This window comes from Leptodactylus fuscus, chromosome 3, assembly GCF_031893055.1.
Source record: "Leptodactylus fuscus isolate aLepFus1 chromosome 3, aLepFus1.hap2, whole genome shotgun sequence".
Lineage (NCBI taxonomy): Eukaryota > Metazoa > Chordata > Amphibia > Anura > Leptodactylidae > Leptodactylus > Leptodactylus fuscus.
This window is the reverse complement of record NC_134267.1, coordinates 172,742,424-172,755,850: the sequence shown is the minus strand read 5'-3', so window position 1 is coordinate 172,755,850 and position 13,427 is coordinate 172,742,424. Positions and strand designations below refer to the sequence as shown.

The 13,427-nt window shown below is 48.6% G+C and overlaps 1 protein-coding gene across 1 annotated transcript in view; it reads right to left on the bottom strand.

The window, feature by feature from the left end:
• Positions 1-13,427, bottom strand: part of DHX36 (DEAH-box helicase 36) — a 48,525-nt gene that overhangs the window by 11,026 nt on the left and 24,072 nt on the right. The gene's annotated exons all lie outside the window — the stretch shown is intronic.

Genomic DNA, 13,427 nt, shown 5'->3' with positions numbered 1-13,427 from the left:
CTGTCAGTGTATTCCCGTATACCCGATATATACCCCCGATACCCGTTCCAACGGTGTGCCCCCTCCACCTTCACCCCAGAAATACCCTGCAAGTCCCCTAGCAATAGAATTGGGGCTATATACACCCACTATTTTTGCTACTGCCATATAGTGCCATTGTCTCACTGGGAATTCAAAGAATATATTGGGCTTACATATAACTTCAATTCCAGGGAGAAGCTTGTCAGTGTAACGTGGCACTGACGGGCTCAATCACCGCAACCCAGCTTTCCCAGGATCCTGAATGGAACACACTGACAGTGTATTCCCGTATACCCCATATATACACCCCAAATCCCCGTTCCAACGGTGTGCCCCCCCACCTTCACCTCAGAAATACCCTGCAAGTCCCCTAGCAATAGAATTGGGGCTATATACACCCACTATTTTTGCTACTGGTATATAGTGCCACTGTCTGACTGGGAATTCAAAGAATATATGGGGGTTACGTGCACCCACAATTTTTGCTACTGGTATATAGTGCCAGTTTCTGACTGGGAATTCAAAGAATATATGGGGGTTACGTGCACCTACAATTTTTGCTACTGCTATATAGTTCCAGTTTCTGACTGGTAATTCAAAGAATATATTGGGGTTACGTGCACCCACAATTTCTGCTACTGGTATATAGTGCCATTGTCTCACTGGGAATTCAAAGAATATATGGGGGTTATGTGCACCCACAATTTTTGCTACTGCTATATACCGTATTTTTCGGACTATAAGACGCACTTTTTTTCCTCCAAATATGGGAGGAAAATGTAGGTGCGTCTTATAGTCCGAATGTAGTGCTAGGAATGAGCGGAGCTAGAATGTAGTGGGCAGGAATGTAGTGGGCGGGAATGTAGTGGGCGGGGCAAGCACAGCGCCAGTTTAGTCCCGTCAGTTAGAAGGAAAGCAGGTATGTTACGGTAATTGTCTGCGAGTGGTACTGAATCCTGCAGAGCGTTTGCCATAGCTAACAGGTCTCCGCTGTACATGAGACCCGATAGCTATGGCAATCTCTCTGTGAGAGATAATGTCCCACAGAGAGCTAAAAAAGTGCCCATGATACCTGTACTAAGATGTCGGGTCTAAAAGATGGCCGGCGCTCCTGCAGAGCGGTTACCATAGCTAGCGTGTCTCCGCTGTACAGGAGACCCGATGGCTATTGCAATCCCTCTGTAAGAGCGGCCAGAAACTTTTACCTGTAATGCTGCAGGCCAGCTCCCGCAGAGCCGACCTGTTCCTGTGCCACGCGGCTCTGAAACTCAGGAACAGGTCGGCTCTGCGGGAGCTGGCCTGCAGCATTACAGGTAAAAGTTTCTGGCCGCTCTTACAGAGGGATTGCAATAGCCATCGGGTCTCCTGTACAGCGGAGACACGCTAGCTATGGTAACCGCTCTGCAGGAGCGCCGGCCATCTTTTAGACCCGACATCTTAGTACAGGTATCATGGGCACTTTTTTAACTCTCTGTGGGACATTATCTCTCACAGAGAGATTGCCATAGCTATCGGGTCTCATGTACAGCGGAGACCTGTTAGCTATGGCAAACGCTCTGCAGGAAGGGCCTTCATAGTACGATAATATAGTGAGCCTCTCCCATAGACTGCAATACAGTTGTATTGCAGTCTATGGGACTTGCAATCAAATGATTGCAGGTTCAAACCCCCTAGGTGGGTGAAAATAAAATATAAAAAAATTTTTTTTATAGCTATGAAAAAAAATATATAAAAAAAAAATTCAAATCACCCCCATATCCCTAGAATACATATAAAACAAAAACATTACTGTGAAACACAAACACATTAGGAATCCCTGTGTCCAAAAACCCCTGATCTACAAACTTATGAAAATATTTTTCTCGTATGGTGACTGCTGTAGCAGAGGAAAAATTGGTACTATTCCGTTATCGGGCCAGCAGAGCTGTTCAGCACCAGCATCGGGACATGCTGAACTGCTGACTGCTGGCCCGATGCTGGCTGGCACTGGAGCTGTGTAAAGGAGCAGCGGATCACATGGTTCCCTGATGATTAGAAGAGTTTCCATACTTAAAGCTTAAAGTCCCTAATGGTTGTTAATGCTGCTGTTGAGTTCTGTTTACATTGGTGAAATAATATGTTCTGTTATTAAATATTTTACAAATTTTTTGCTTCAAAATTTTTTTTCCTATTTTCCTCCTCTAAAACCTTAGTGCGTCTTATGGTCCGGTGCGTCTTATAGTCCGAAAAATACGGTAGTTCCAGTTTCTGACTGGTAATTCAAAGAATATATTGGGGTTACGTGCACCCACAATTTTTGCTACTGGTATATAGTGCCATTGTCTGACTGGGAATTCAAAGAATATATGGGGGTTATGTGCACCCACAATTATTGCTACTGGTATATAGTGCCATTGTCTGACTGGGAATTCAAAGAATATATGGGGGTTATGTGCACCCACAATTATTGCTACTGGTATATAGTGCCATTGTCTGACTGGGAATTCAAAGAATATATTGGGGTTACGTGCACCCACAATTTTTGCTACTGGTATATAGTGCCATTGTCTGACTGGGAATTCAAAGAATATATTGGGGTTACGTGCACCCATAATTTTTGCTACTGCTATACAGTGCCATTGTCTCACTGGGAATTCAAAGAATATATGGGGGTTACGTGCACCCACAATTTTTGCTACTGCTATACAGTGCCATTGTCTCACTGGGAATTCAAAGAATATATGGGGGTTACGTGCACCCACAATTTTTGCTACTGGTATATAGTGCCATTGTCTCACTGGGAATTCAAAGAATATATTGGGGTTACGTGCACCCACAATTTTTGCTACTGGTATATAGTGCCATTGTCTCACTGGGAATTCAAAGAATATATGGGGGTTACGTGCACCCACAATTTTTGCTACTGCTATATAGTGCCATTGTCTCACTGGGAATTCAAAGAATATATGGGGGTTACGTGCACCCACAATTTTTGCTACTGCTATATAGTGCCATTGTCTCACTGGGAATTCAAAGAATATATGGGGGTTACGTGCACCCACAATTTTTGCTACTGGTATATAGTGCCATTGTCTCACTGGGAATTCAAAGAATATATGGGGGTTATGTGCACCCACAATTTTTGCTACTGGTATATAGTGCCAGTTTCTGACTGGGAATTCAAAGAATATATGGGGGTTACGTGCACCCACAATTTTTGCTACTGCTATATAGTGCCATTGTCTGACTGGGAATTCAAAGAATATATGGGGGTTACGTGCACCCACAATTTTTGCTACTGCTATATAGTTCCAGTTTCTGACTGGTAATTCAAAGAATATATTGGGGTTACGTGCACCCACAATTTTTGCTACTGCTATATAGTTCCAGTTTCTGACTGGTAATTCAAAGAATATATTGGGGTTACGTGCACCCACAATTTTTGCTACTGGTATATAGTGCCATTGTCTCACTGGGAATTCAAAGAATATATGGGGGTTATGTGCACCCACAATTTTTGCTACTGCTATATAGTTCCAGTTTCTGACTGGTAATTCAAAGAATATATTGGGGTTACGTGCACCCACAATTTTTGCTACTGGTATATAGTGCCATTGTCTGACTGGGAATTCAAAGAATATATGGGGGTTATGTGCACCCACAATTTTTGCTACTGGTATATAGTGCCATTGTCTCACTGGGAATTCAAAGAATATATTGGGGTTACGTGCACCCACAATTTTTGCTACTGGTATATAGTGCCATTGTCTCACTGGGAATTCAAAGAATATATTGGGGTTATGTGCACCCACAATTTTTGCTACTGGTATATAGTGCCATTGTCTCACTGGGAATTCAAAGAATATATTGGGGTTACGTGCACCCACAATTTTTGCTACTGGTATATAGTGCCATTGTCTCACTGGGAATTCCACAAATAATTTGGGGATTCATTCACCCTACATCTCAGGTTCTTTCCATATTCACCCAGGTTGTCAGTGCTGCACCAGCTCGTTCCCAGACAGCTCGGCCCGAAAAACACGTTACCTATATAGAGGATTTGGACAATGAAGACAACATGTTCTAAATCTAATGTCTGCACCTTCTCCAGAATTAAAATAAAGGCAGCGTTTAACTTTCAAATAGCACTGCACAAAGGAAGAGCTTATCAGCTTGTCTCATGACATGCTACTGAAAAGTGTCATTTGTGTATCTTAATGTAAATATAGTTGTATAAGCTTTTTGGGTTTTAGGCACTGCCAAGTTATTTATTACCACCCGCTCCCTTATAATGATGATGACGCCAAAGTCACTGTGGGTGTTCAGAGCTCACAGCTTTGGTTGACATTTGTCTTGCTCTCTGTCGGTACCAGCTGTCTTTTTGGATACCGTAAAGTTATGTTGACTTTATTAACAGCTATAGAAGCTTTAGCCAGGTTGTGACGGTGTGTAACCCTAACAACACTAAGTGGGATACACATTAATAGTCAGTCTATGTACGCTAAACGTATCACTGAAGTAATTTTTTTTCCCTCTCCCCTAATATAAGAAAGGAACAGACATTAGACCTAGACCGGGGTTCGAGGCTTGTAAAAATCCAGTATTATTTGTTCTTCATGATGTGAAATATGTGTTGAAAAGCAACCCAAGATGAAGTCAGCCATGTGTGCCAGTGTGTTACTTGGCATGCCTTTGCTGGCCCCAACTGTAAGGGTCACTCTCCATTTCCTCCATTTTCCACTCCCCTTCACACCATTTGTGGTGAAGCAATGGGATGCACTGAAGTGCACCCTCTAGCCTCGTGTGGGACAGGGACATCAGATGCCACTCCAACCCCCTAGTCTTCCTCCGCCAGCCAACGGTGCGAAGATGAGAGGAGTGTGCTCTGAATGTTTTCTGCCTAGCAGAGGCTAGTTCTCACGAAAATGGCCCCACTTTGACCTGTATATCAGGCACAATGGTGTAGGTTTCAAAGAAACATGGCACCAACAAGTTGGAAAACGTGGGCCATGCGTGGACCGTGTTTGAGTCTGGCAAGCTCCAGATCTGCTACCAGGTTCCAGCCATTATCACAGGCGCAAAAATGCCAGGCCCCAGGTGTAGCAGGGAAAAAAAATGCCATCTCAGCCAGGATGGCATCCCTGACCTCGGAGGCACTGTGCTGTCTGTCCCCTAAGCTGATCAGTTTCAGCACGGCCTGCTGACATCTCCCCACGCCAGTGTTACAGTGTTTTCCGCTAGTAGCTGGGGTGGAGGTTGCAGCATCGTAGGGTTTCAGTCTACTCCTGCCATGAATTTTGGCCTGGGAGAGGAGATAGGCCACCCCAGTTTGCACCCGGGGACCAGACTCCACCACATTCACCCTGCCTGTCATTAAAGATAAGCACTGCAGCATCCCTGACCACAGGCGCTTGTCCATGTGTCGGTGGTCAAGTGGACCTTGCAGCAAAGCGCAGAGCTCTGGGCCCGACTGATGTTATGGGACACATGCAGGCGCAAGGCAGGGACAGCACACCAAGAGAAGTAGTAACGGCTAGGCCCAGCATAGGGAGGTGCCCCAGCTGCCATCTGCTGACGGAAGGCCTGGGTCTCCAGAAGCATAAACAAACACCAACATCTCCAGGGCCAGCAGTTTATCGATGAGGCTGTTAAAGGCTTGGGCATGGGGGTGGGTTGTGTTGTACTTCTGCCTGCAATGAAAAGCTTGGGAAATGTGGAGTGGCTGGGAAGAGGCGCATGATGGTGCAGGCCAAAAGGGCGCATGAGGGTGAACTCCCCAATGTGTCAGAGATAGGTGTGTAGGTGTCCTTGCATCATATACTTGCACCATATTTGGCTTTGGAAGTTAATTTTGTGCCAAAAAGTGGTTAAGACAGCGATCCCTCAGCTACTCCCGTTACACTGTCTAGTGAAATTACCATCTTTGGAAGTGGACCACCACTTGTAAGATTCCAAAGGAAGCAGGCAAGAGATGTGCAGTGCAGAAAAAAAGATGAGAAAATAAGTGTAGGCTGTAGAGCACAGAGGGATCGGAGAGGACAGAGCTGGTGTCGGCCAGGTATTCCCACAACATGCGCCTATACTTGTCCCTCCTGGTGACGCTAGGCCCCTGAGTGGCAGTAATTTGTCCAGGGGGGCCATTAACGTGTTCCAGACCTAGGAATAAGTCTTCCAACAGGGTAGAGTTTTGCATGCCTTTGCTTCTACCCACTGTTTTTGCTGCTTAGCTTCCCTCCACATCTACACTGCTTTCACCCCTAAACATCACCCCAGTTTATGCCTTTGTTTCTACCCTGTTTTTTTTTTGTTGAATTAGCTTCCCTCCACATCTACACTGCTTTAGCCCCTAAACATCACCCCAGTTTTTGCCTTTGCTTCTACCCTGTTTTTTTTGTTGAATTAGCTTCCCTCCACATCTACACTGCTTTAGCCCCTAAACATCACCCCAGTTTATGCCTTTGCTTCTACCCTGTTTTTTTTTTTGTTGAATTAGCTTCCCTCCACATCTACACTGCTTTAGCCCCTAAACATCACCCCAGTTTATGCCTTTGCTTCTACCCAGGTTTTTTGTTGATTTAGCTTCCCTCTACATCTACACTGCTTTAGCCCCTAGACATCACCCCTGTCCATGTGGGGTCGGTGGCCTCGTCATCCACCAACTCCTCTTCCAATTGCGCACTGGCCCCTTACTGCAAACCGCACATGACCACAGCTTGCCCTGATGGCAATTGTGTCTCATGATCCCCACTTAGGTCCAGACAAGTCGGTGGTGGGTCCAAAACCCCAAAATTGGAAGGAAATGGCGGATGCTGCAGTATTTCTAACACCTGTTCCTGGTGCTCGGGCCTGGTCTGTGTTGTACCCTGCACCCTGCTTAACGCAGCTGCCATATCCGAAGTTGTGCTGAGCGCATGCTAATGTTTCGTGTCCAGTGCAATGGATGGGATGGGATTTCACATAAGTCTGCCACCCATGGCCACTCATGGTTGAGCAACTGAGGGAGTTGACTTTGAAGAACCCGAGGGTTTTGGAGTTGGAACTACATCAAAGGTCTGTGCTGCTCACACACTCTGCTCAACACATGATATGTTTAGTGCCAGCAGTGTGGAGACGTCGCACAACAGCCGTTGTTCCAGCAGGTACAGGCGTTGTAGGAGTGCATAGAGGCTAGCAGCGGCAACTATAGACTTTAAAAACTATCCGCACAAGCGCCACACTTTCACCAGTAGCTCAGGAACATTGGGGTACCTTTTTCAAAAGATTAGCAGCAATGAGTTAAAAACGTGGCCCAGGCATGGAATATGTTGCAGGCTGCCAAGCTACAGAGCCGATCCCAGGTTACGGCCATTATCACACATGACAACATGCCTGGGCCCAGGTGCAGTGGCAAAAACCACATTGCCGTCTCATCGAGGATGGCATGACTCACTTTGTAGGCAGTGTGCTGTCTGGCCCCCAAGCTGATGAGCTTCAGCACGGCCCGCTGACGTCTCCCCACACCAGTGTTGCAGCGTTTCCAGCTCGTAGCTGGGGTCAATTTAACAGCGGAGGAGGGTGGTGTTTCAGCCCTCCTCCCAGGAATGTTGTGTGGGGAGACAAGTCAGGCCACCACATTTTGCGACCCGGTCCACGCCTCAACTACATTCAACCACTGTGCCAAAATTGAAAGGTAGCGTCCCTGTCCGCATTCAGGGCTAAGCGCTGAATTTAGGGACCGCCTCATGTTTGGGGGAAAGTGCTGGTGTGGACGGCACAGTGCGGTGGCGCAGTAGACACTCTGCCCAAAAAGGGCAGAGTGTCCCCCAGCCGGGATTCCAACATCTCCTGGGCCAGATTTCTTGAGATGAGGCCATTGAAGCCTTGGGCATGCGGGTGGGTTGCGTTGTACTTTAGCATGAAATGAAAGGCTTGGGAGATGGGGAGTTGCTGGGAAGAGGCGCATGATGGCGCGGGCAAAAGGAGAAATGGCAGGAAAAGGTGAGGATGAGGGTGAACTCCCCAAAGTGTCAGAGGCAGATGTGGAGGTGTCCTGGCTGCTGGTCTGGACTGCAGCGCCAGCCCTGTCAACAGTGGGAGAGGCAGTGGCCGCCAGGCCAAACGACGATTATCCTGCGCTTGCTCTCACCCACTGAGCCCAGGGCTTGCCTTCCAAATGATGGCACCCGCAAGAGGTGGTGAGATTCCTCTCTGCAGATCTCCAACCCATCTTGGACTTGCAAATTGCACTAAATTTGTCATGTAACTGACATGTATATGATGAGTCTATCCATTGTCTGTTCATTTTGGTGAAAGTCAGCCTGTCAGCTGACAGACAGCTGTGCTTGTCAGTGATGATGCCACCGGCTGCTTGTACCCCCAGTTTTTGCTGCTTAGCTTGCCTCCACATCCACACTGCTTTTGCCCCTACACATCACCCCTACCCATGCCTGTGCCTCTAGCCGTAAGTCTGCCACCCATGGAAACTCATGGTGCAGAAAGTGAGGGAGCTGACTCTGAGGAACCCTTGGGTTTTGTAGCTGGTACTCCATCAAAGGTCTCTGCTGCTCACACACCCTGCTGAACATACGGTATCTAGGGTTAGAGCGTGTGGTGACCTCGCACAACAGTAGGTGCTTCAGGCAGATGTAGGCCTTGCTGGAGTGTATTGCGGCTAGCTCCAGGTACTGTAGACTTGGGAAAGTGGGTGTCCAAGTGCCGCACTTTCACCCTTAGCTCAGCTAATTTGGGGTATGTTTTTAAAAATCATTGCACCACTACATTGAACACGTGGGCCAGGCATGGAACGTGTTGGAGGCTGGCAAGCTCCAGAGCCCTCCAACAAGACAAAAAAGACTGGCCCCAGGGGCAGCGGGGATAAACAAATTGCCATCTCATCCAGGATGGCATCCCTGACCTCAGAGGCAGTGTGCTGTCCGTCTCCCAAGCTGATGAGCTTCAGCCCAGCCTGCTGACGTCTCCCCACACCAGTGTTGCAGCGTTTTCAGCTCGTAGCTGGGGTCAATCTAACAGCGGAGGAGGAGGAGGGTGGTGTTTCAGCCCTCCTCCCAGGAATGTTTTGTGGGGAGACAAGTTAGGAAAATTCAAGAAACAGGGGAGAGTTTTGCATCTTTGCCCTTGCTGCCTATGGACATCCCTTTGCCTCTAGCCACTATTTTCCCTGCTTTGCTTGCCTCCACATCCACACTGCTTTTGCCCCTAGACATCACCCCAGTCCATGCCTTAGCTTGTACCCCCAGTTTTTCCTGCTTAGCTTGCCTCCACATCCACACTGCTTTTGCCCCTAGACATCACCCCAGTCCATGCCTTAGCTTGTACCCCCAGTTTTTCCTGCTTAGCTTGCCTCCACATCCACACTGCTTTTGCCCCTAGACATCACCCCAGTCCATGCCTTAGCTTGTACCCCCAGTTTTTCCTGCTTAGCTTGCCTCCACATCCACACTGCTTTTGCCCCTAGACATCACCCCAGTCCATGCCTTAGCTTGTACCCCCAGTTTTTCCTGCTTAGCTTGCCTCCACATCCACACTGCTTTTGCCCCTAGACATCACCCCAGTCCATGCCTTAGCTTGTACCCCAGTTTTTCCTGCTTAGCTTGCCTCCACATCCACACTGCTTTTGCCCCTAGACATCACCCCAGTCCATGCCTTAGCTTGTACCCCCAGTTTTTCCTGCTTAGCTTGCCTCCACATCCACACTGCTTTTGCCCCTAGACATCACCCCAGTCCATGCCTTAGCTTGTACCCCCAGTTTTTCCTGCTTAGCTTGCCTCCACATCCACACTGCTTTTGCCCCTAGACATCACCCCAGTCCATGCCTTAGCTTGTACCCCCAGTTTTTCCTGCTTAGCTTGCCTCCACATCCACACTGCTTTTGCCCCTAGACATCACCCCAGTCCATGCCTTACCTTGTACCCCCAGTTTTTCCTGCTTAGCTTGCCTCCACATCCACACTGCTTTTGCCCCTAGACATCATCCCTATCCATGCCTCTGCCCCTAGCCATAACTCTGCCACCCCTGGAAACTCATGGTGCAGAAACTTTGGGAGCTGACTTTGAGGAACCCTTGGGTTTTGTAGATGGAACTCCATCAAAGGTCTGTGCAGCTCACACACCCTGCTCAAGATATGGTATTGTAGGGTTTCAGCGTGTGTGAATGACGGACAACAGCCTGTGTTTGGACAGATGTAGGCCTTGCTAGAGTGTTTTTAGGCTAGCAGCGACTCCTGTGCACTTGCAAAAGTGGGCGCACAATTGCCGCATTTTCAACAGTAGCTTCGGTACATTTGGGTATGTTTTCAAAAAACTTTGCACCACTAGGTTAGACGTGGGCCAAACATGGAACGTGTTGGAGGCTGGCAAGCTCCAGAGCCGCTACCAGGTTCCAGCCATTATCACAGGCGTAAAAATGCCAGGCCCCAGGTGTAGCAGGGAAAAAAAAATGCCATCTCAGCCAGGATGGCATCCCTGACCTCGGAGGCACTGTGCTGTCTGTCCCCCAAGCTGATGAGCTTCAGCACCGCCTGCTGACGTCTCCCCACACCAGTGTTTTAGCGTTTACCACTAGTAGCTGGGGTGGAGGTTGCAGCCTCGTAGGGTTTCAGTCTACTCCTGCCATGAATTTTGGCCTGGGAGAGGAGATAAGGTACCTCAGTTTGCACCCCGGGACCAGACTCCACCACATTCCCCCTGCCTGTCCTTAAAGATAAGCAGCATCCCTGACCACAGGCGCTTGTCCAAGTGTCGGTGGTCAAGTGGACCTTGCAGCAAAGCGCGGAACTAAGGGCCCACCTGATGTTGAGTGACACGTGCTGGTGCAAGGCGGGGACGCCACACCGGGAGAAGTTGTGACGGCTAGGGACGGCATAGTGAGGTGCCACAGTTGCCATCAGGTCCGGGAAGGCGGGAGTTTCAACAAGCCGGAACGCCAACCTCTCCTGGGCCAGCAGTTTAGCGATGTTGGCGTTCTAGGCTTGCGTGGGTGGGTGGTTAGCGGTGTATTTCTGCCGGCGCTCCAATGTCTGAGAGATGGTGGGTTGTTGTAAAGAAGCGCCTGATGGTGCCTTTGATGGTGCAGGAGAAGGAGATAAGACAGAAACAGGGGAGGATGAGGGAGAAGTCAACAAAGTGGCGGAGGCAGATGAAGTGATGTCCTGGCTCGTCCTCTGGAGTGCATCGCCAGCACTGTGAGCAGAGGCAGTGGCATGAACGGCGGGCGACGTTTGTCCTGCCGTTGCTGCCTGCCACTGATTCCATTGCTTGGATTCCAAATGACGGTGCATTGAAGTGGTGGACAGGTTGCTCTTCTCAGGGCCCCTACTCGATTTCGAGAGGCAAATTGTGTAGATGACACTATATCTGTCCTCGGCGCATTCCTTGAAAAAACTCTACACCTTCAAGAAAGGTGCCCTCTATGGGGGAGTTTTTCTGGGCTGGGTACAAAAGGGAACATCTTCGGACATTCCGGGTCTGGCCTGGCTTCGGCAAAGCAGCTGACCTCTGCCTCTGGACATGTCTCTGCCTCTAGCTACCCTTTTTGGTGCTGCACCTGCCTCAACATCCACACTACTTTCCCAGCTTGACATCCGCCTTGTCCAGGTGGGGTCGGTGTCCTCGTCGTCCACCACCTCCTCTTCCAACTCCTGTCTCGCCTCCTCCTCCTGCACAATGCGCATGTCAACTGGCTGCCCTGACAGCAACTGCGTCTCATCGTCGTCGATGAGGGTGGGTTGCTGGTCATCCGCCACCAAATCGACCGGAGATGGAGGAGACTCTAGTGTTTGAGCATCTGGACACAGATACTCGTCTGTTAGGTCCGTGGAATCGCGAAATGGAGGGGCAGGTTGCGGTACAGTCAAAGGAAGGGAGAACAGCTCTGGCGAGCAGGGACAGTTGGGGTTATTGTTCTGGGAAGATTGGGAATTTTGGGTGGAAGGAGGACAAGACTGTTGGGTAAGAGGAGGTAGAGGCTGACTGGCTGGTGGACAATGTGCTTTAAGCGTTATCCGACAGCCATTGCAAGACCTGTTCCTGGTTCTCGGGCCTACTAATCTTTGTACCATTCAGCCTAGTTAATGTGGAACTTTTGTGCAAAGCGCAGAACTTAGGGCCCGCCTGATGTTAAGGGACACACGCTGGTACAAGGCTCAACTCACCCCTAAGTGCCAAAAACACTGCTGGTGCAAGGCTCTACTCATGCCAAGGGCCTCAATCTCTGCTGGTAGCTCAGCTTAAGGTCCTGTAACTTTGTTTGGAAGGGCTCATGTTAAGGGCTAGAAAAGTGAATTTTGGAAGGTCTTACCACATCACACACACACACACACACACACACACACACACACTCAAAATGACAGTTAAGGGTGAGGGCTTTTGGAATTCCCATTGCCTATTCCATTTGTGGTTGTCATGGGGAACGTGATTTAAAGGGGTGGTTGTTACTGTTTGTTGAGCTTAAATTGGGGTTTGTGTCCATCCATTTGGGGAGTAAAGAAGGTTTCCAGGTATTTTCCCACTTTGATAGAGGTTTTTTTGAATGTGGAAAGTGTGTAGTTGTTAGGCTGTGATGTTGGGGTAATAGAGGGTCTTTGGTGTGTTAGATGCCCCCAGACATGCTTCCCCTGCTGTCCCAGTGTCATTCCAGAGGTGTTGGCATCATTTCCTGGGGTGTCATAGTGGACTTGGTGACCCTCCAGACACGGATTTGGGTTTCCCCCTTAACGAGTATCTGTTCCCCATAGACTATAATGGGGTTCGAAACCCGTTCGAACACACGAACATTGAGCGGCTGTTCGAATCGAATTTCGAACCTCGAACATTTTAGTGTTCGCTCATCTCTATTCTTAACCCTTGAAGGATGCAGGGTAGTTTTTATGGAAAAATGCATGGGCTTTTTATTGGCGGGACAAGTTGTATTTTTTTTCTTATTCATACCAATTTTTTGTCTATATGACTTTTTGATCACTTTTTATTGCTATATTTTTTTATTTTAAGGAGGGGGGGGGGGGAAGAGGAAGCGAGGTGATCAGAATACATTAATTTGCACACTGTGGTGTACATATTTTTTTTACAGCGCTCACCTATTGGATGCATACCACTATTTTTGTTTAGACTTCTACACACATAGGAATAGCTGACATTTGTTTATTTTATTGCCATTATGTGTCTTTTAGGGCTAGTTCACACGGCGCTAGGGACCGTGTATTTTGGTCCTGATTTTGACGCAGGAAGTCGCGTCAGAATAGGGCCAAAACGCGCCTGCCACGGCTTCCAACAGTCTCAGCTTCCCGCTCCGGAGTAGACCCAAATGCATGGGCCTAGTCCAGAGGGTGCTGCCGTGAGGCGGACGCTGCGGCTGAATCAGCTGCAGAATCCGACTGAAGAAAGGGCAGCTCATTTTTTTCCGTGACCGGGAACATGGCGCTCATGGAAAAAAGT